General features: G+C 39.5%; 1 protein-coding gene across 1 annotated transcript in view; it reads left to right on the forward strand.

Annotated features, from left to right (window-relative positions):
- Positions 1-6,479, forward strand: part of LOC107699145 (neurexin-1a-like) — a 162,232-nt gene that overhangs the window by 74,348 nt on the left and 81,405 nt on the right. The gene's annotated exons all lie outside the window — the stretch shown is intronic.

A 6,479-nucleotide genomic window follows, 5' to 3' on the forward strand; every position in this document is an offset into this window, starting at 1 on the left:
GATCTCAGATGCCTGTCTGTGTGATGTCACACAGACAGGCCCCTCCCACGATAGTTTGATTGACTTACCGCCCAGAGTGAGCTGTCATCAGTCCGCCATTGTTTCTCCGCTGGAGCAGATGTAGACAAGAATGACTCCTAAGCGATTGAGGTGTTCTGTTGTTGTTACTCCCGACATCTGAGCCGCTGAACTCGCAGTGGATTACATTGTTTCTGAAGGGAATGCACCCCCGATCTACATAAATGCGTTTATGTTCGCGCGAATCATTCATGATCCAGCCTCATCTACAGAAGAAGTGAGTATAATGTTTTGTAATGAATCTTTGCAAATCGCCTTTCCTAATAATGTGCTAATTGAATGTGGCTAAAGTAAACAGTCTCTCTGAGAGCAGCTCGGAAGAGAGGGGCGGGGTCAGCAGAGCTCATTAACATTTAAAGGAAAATGCTACAAAAACGGCTTAATCTGAAAAGAGCTGTTTTTGACAGGGTAAAAAAGGTGTTTTTTACACTACCATTGAGAAATTTTAATCAAACTGTGTTACAGACTTTTCATTAAGACCCTAAAGAATCATATCAACTTGTGGAAAATGGGCATCCTATGACCTCTTTAATGTTTGACTAACTAATGCTTCACATGACAAATGACTTTCATTAAAATCTATAATTATGTCAATTACAGCATTATCTTTAAAGAGGTCATGATATGAATTTTGACTTAATGTGCTTTAAGGTTCACTTATAATGTTAGCAATGTTTTAAGCAGAAAAACAGTCATATATTTGCAAAATTTGATTATTTTACATTTGTCGGAAAATCTTTGTTTTGGTGCAATGTCTCCAAACAGTTATGGTTGCCTAATATCACTGCATCTCTTACCTTGTCACCTCATTGCTCACCTGTGCTGAGCAGTGGAAAGAATAAGGAATATGGAAGGAATAAGGAGCTGTGCTATTGTGAAGGTGTTCTGATACAAATGTCTACCACAGTGTGGAGGAAGTAGACAACAAGTCATTATGGCAATAAAATGCTCTTACTGTGAGGAGGAATTTTTGAGCTCTGAAACTTAAACTAAAAGTACTTTTATAGTACAACAACCTTTTATACATCAAATGATCGCTAATGTCATGACCCCTTTAAAGATTTTGAGCCCATAAGGTCAATTAAACGTCTGTGGTAAAAAGTGGTAAAAAAATTAGAAGTGGTACACCTGAGCAGATGTACTGTATTTGTGCCCTGGGCATTCTGGTTATGGATAGATGGAGAGAAAAATGCCAAATGCCAAAAAACGGCAACAAATTTTATTCCTTTTTATACAAAATTACGCAAATTATTTTCATGCAGTTCCTTGTAAAATGCCATGTTATGACCTTAAAACACTTTTAAAATAACGCATGATTTTTAAACTAATACAACCCTGGCTATATGTCTCTGTTATGTGATACACTGACCTAATGAGCTGATGATCTGAATCAAGAATGTTAAATAAGGCATACAAATAAGACATACAAAATATGGGGAGTGGATCCCCAGGACCGCCGTTGAGAATGACTTCTAAAGAGGACCTTAATGAGGGCCCGTCTTCACAGGATGTGGAACATTCTCAGTTGTCAGCACAGAAACAAGACTGTCAGATTGAACTCAGAAATTAACTCGGCAGAGAACAAAACACATCACTTACAGCTGTATGCCCTCATAATGTTGGGGTAGAGACCTAAAACCTGAACATGTCTTACATTAGGATATTTAGTCTTCTTAATATAGGTCAAACCGGTACACACATACACACACAGGTTAGTAAATAAAGAATGGTAAATGAAATCCTTGCAATTACTTGGACCAAAACCAGAATGAACCATCAATCAGTAATTTTACCCTCATATTGTTTATTGAACAGAGTTTACCTGGTTGTGTGCGATCTCAGATCTGGTTGAGTCTGGAGTGATGTTTTGGAAGCCAATCAAGGATTGTAAATTGAGTGACGAGTTGACTTGGTGGCTGTTAATTTGTTCGTATCTGATTAACCAAACCCAACAAGGTTTTAATCAAACAAACATCATCTTTAGTTTGGAGTGTAACCATGTTATTTCACCTCATATCAGTCAACATACTGCACTATGATCACACTGTTCTTTCAGTTTCCTGCTCTTGTTCTGCGTATTTTGGTCATTTTTTTTAACACAAATTTTGTATCTTGCAAAGTTTGCTGCTTCAGTATTTGTAGATTATTTTTCCACATGTTTCTATGGTATACTGAAAAACAATGATAAACATATAAGTTTTAAAGGCTTTTATTGGCCAAAAAAATATGAGTCAATATTTACAGTGTTGACCCTTGTTCTTCATAACCTCTGCAATTTGCTCTGGCATGCTGGATATTAGCTTCTGGGCCAAATCCTGACTGATGGCCATCCATTCTTGCCTTATTAGTTCTCGGAGTTGATCACAATTTGTGGGCTTCTGCTTGTCCACTCGCCTTTTGAGGATGGGGATTGAGATCCAGGGATTTGCCTGGCCACGGATCCAAAATGTAATGATCTTCAAGCCACTTCTTTATCACTCTTGCTTTGTGACATGGTGCTCCATCATGCTGGAAAATGCACGGATCATCACCAAATTGCTCATGGATCATTGGAAGAAGTCGCTCTTGCAGGACGTTTTGATACCATTCTTTATTCATGGCAGTGTTTTTGGGCAGAATTATGAGAGAGCCCACTCCCTTGGTTGAAAAGCAAGCCCACACATGGATGGTCTCAGGATACTTCACTGGTGGCACAACACAGGACTCATGGTGGCGTTCCCCTTTTCTTCTCCGAACAATCGATTTTCCAGATGTCCCAAACAGTCGGAAGGGAGCTTCATCAGAGAAAATAACTTTGCACCAGTCTTCTGCTGTCCAATTCTTGTACTTCCTGCAGAAATTCAGTCTGTCCTTGACGGTTTTTTTTTTTGAGAGAAGTGGCTTCTTTGCTGCACTTAATTGACACCAGGCCGTTGTCCAAAAGTCTTGGCCTCACTGTGTGTGCAGATGCTCTCACACAAACCTGCTGCCATTCCTGAGCAAACTCTGCACTGCTGCTGACACGATTCCATAGCTGACTCCTCAGAAGGAGATGGTTCTGGGGCTAGCTGGACACTCTGGGACCTCCTGAAGACTTCTTCACTGCAGTCGAACCTCTCTCCTTGGATCAAAAAACAGTGAAATTAGTTTTTTTTTTTTTTTTTTTGAAAAGTTAATTTATTTTGGCCAATGAAGCTTTTAGCAGTTATTAAAATGGATCTGATCAATCTACACAATAATCTAGAAACAATGTGAATGAACACCACAACAGCTTAAGCAGCAAACTTTGCAAAACACAAAATTTATGTCACTGCCAAAACTTATAGTCATCTGATGCATTTTGAGAAAACTAGTCTCTGTTAGGCTATGTTCACACTACACGACATTAAACGTTGGTAGATCGCTGTGCTGTTCAGACTACATGACTTGATTGTCTGTCTTTAAGTCGTTGTGGTGTACGTGACTCTATGTAAATGATCCGCAACCGGGGGTTACACACTACACAAGCTGACAACAACTCTGTTACCCGACGACTCTACAAACCACGTTTTGTCACGAAAACACGCGAGAATTGGAATGGGAATGACGCGAAACAACACGTGAAACAGGAGGTGTTTATTTGAAAATGGATGTCAGGAAGAAATTAGCGCTGCAAGCTGTTTGCTCTATGAAAAATTTTGCTCCATTTATTGTGTCCAAACGTTTCTTTAAGCCATGTTGCTGCTGTTTTTCTTCCGGTGACCTCAACCCATGCCTTGCTCTCTCATTGGCTGTAGCTCGTCCGGACTCAGGACACCTGACACCACGTGATGTCGAGTCGGCCGACCGGTCCAGATATTTGGCATGCTAGATATTTGTTTGCCGTCAGCGAGGTGTCAGCGAGCCTCTTTGATTGTGTAGTTCACACATAAAGATTACCGAGCGCCAATCACCCGCTGATTTTCCCCTGATCACAGCCCGACCTGTCGGCGAGCTCGTTAACTTGCAAATTGGGCTTAAATCGGGCTTAAAATCCTGTAGTGTGAACTAGGCATTAGAGTGAGACGAAGAGTGTGAATCCAGTTTCCATACAGGGAGTCAACTCTAGCTCACTGCTTTAGAGCCCCCCTTTGTGAATCATCCCCTTTTGTTTTTTTTTGTTTTTTTACAAATGAGAAACAGGATTATTGGGTCTAATGATCATCATTTGGCTATTACTTGAGTTGGTTTGCACAAACACAAAGGGCCAAATGAGTTTTGACTGTGGGATAAGAAAGGATTTGTGTTGCTTTAACAAGGCTGGTTCTATTTTTTGCCAAAAAGCCTAATCCAAGCCTAATCCCTATCTACAAATCCTGAACTTTAAGTTACAATTTGTGTTGCCATCTAGACAGGATCTCTGATTTTATGACCCAAATGGTCTGTGTATGGTTTCAGGGCCTCTAGTGGAATCCTGTTTATTACTCTCTCACAAATTTTGGTCATCCATAAAGGGTTACTGCCATGCATTAGTTGCCATTTTTTTAAATAAATGAAATGCACATGTAGCTGACAAAGGCATTATTACCTGTCGCACCTGCACCATTGCCTTCAGTCTATCTGCGGGTCATCAGGGGAGCAATCCTTCATAGATAATTCAATCCAGTAAGCCCAGAAAATCTCCTGGTTGTAGGACAATGGTCAGAGATGTCTCCCTGCCACTACTGCATTATCTCTCATTCTTCCCTTCCCAGCAAGACATTTCTCCCTTTCAGTTCATCACATGTACTGAACCTCTGCATTTGATGGCTAGGACAGCAAATTTTAACTTCTTCCTCTCATGGACAACCTGTTTCCATGGAATGATGGCAAGCAACAAACACAACACCATCAAGGTATCATATTAGTGTGTCAAGTTTTTTTCATTATGCATTGTGTAAAACTCAGACAGATTACCCTGATAGCACACGTACATCACATCTATTTGATGTCTGCATTTACATCTGCAAGACGTATTTTTTAGAGTGTTTGCTCATCTGCAATACGTCTATAGCACGTTTCCTATCAGATGTCAAATAGAAATTTAGAAAATGTCTTTAAGATGTTTATGATTTAGAATGTATGTAAAACTGACATCTTAAAGACGTCTATCAGATGTTTGTACACAGCAGATGCTTTCCAGATGAAGCGATCTTTAACAGACTTCAGACATCTTGTACTATCTGGGTAAGGGTGTACTCACACTTGATCTGAACTGACCCCCAAAGTCTAGTCACTTCACACCATAACCAGGCCCGCTTGACAATGTGGGCTCGGGCATAGGTTGGACTGGAACTCATGTAATGTGATTGCTAACCGTGCCGGAGCATGGAACGGCTACTACCTGTGTGTGCACTACTGTCATCATTACAACAAGAAACATCTTCTATTAATACTTGGATAGTACACTTTTTAATTCATTTGAGTGTATAAGGGGTCTCGTTCTCACCCTGTTAATTAACGGGAATTATAGTCGATGAGTAAAGATGCAAATTCCTCCGTCAATCATGCTTGGGTGAGAGTACACCCTAAGACTGTAGCTTGACTATGTTAAAATCCCAATACCTTGATTATAGCTTGATTAAAACTGCCATGTAAATGTACTTTATGAACTGTCTCTAAAAATAAACAAAACATTTGTAAAGACTTTTGTCTACACCAGGGTTCCTCAAATGCTGCCCCAAAGGGCAACTGGCTTGCAGATTTGAGCTCAAACTGTGATCAAACTCACCAGCCTGTAACTCTCAAGACCTTAATTAGCTTGTACAGGAGTCTTTGATTAGGGTTGGAGATAAACTCCAACTCTAACATCCTTTTGCGAATATCTATGAAACCGTTAGTCTGATCGAGACGAAACCAACATAGGCAATTTGAAATCATAGGTCGATGGCGGAAATTATTATTTTGTATGTTCTCAATTGTCTATAACTCTAAAACGAAATTAGATATTTTCACCAAAGTTGACACACATATGCATTGACACACTCTGAGGACACATAAAAATGTGGTGGGATTGTGCCTCTTGTTGGTGCTATAGTTGAACAAAACATAGTATTATGATATAAAATGCTATATTTTATGAATGCATTTGTGTACCATTGCGAAACTCGGCATCGGCCATCGGCACCTTACCCTGAAGGCACACAAAATGTTTTAAGGCAGCACCACCTTGTGGTCAAAAGTTAATGAAATTAAAAATGCTAATAGCTTTATATAAATTTGGCCTATTGTAATGAGACTGGTCTTAATAGATTCCTTTGGTCATGCTAAGAACATTGATAACAAATATATTTATGATAATATATTTATACACATATATACATATATATATATATATATATATATATATATTTGGACATTTTCACTTAGGGGTGTACTCACTTTTGTGGCCAGCGGTTTAGACATTAATGGCTGTGTGTTGAGTT

The sequence above is a fragment of the Sinocyclocheilus anshuiensis genome, unplaced genomic scaffold (assembly GCF_001515605.1).
Source record: "Sinocyclocheilus anshuiensis isolate Anshui unplaced genomic scaffold, SAMN03320099.WGS_v1.1 scaffold166, whole genome shotgun sequence".
Taxonomy (NCBI): Eukaryota; Metazoa; Chordata; class Actinopteri; order Cypriniformes; family Cyprinidae; genus Sinocyclocheilus; species Sinocyclocheilus anshuiensis.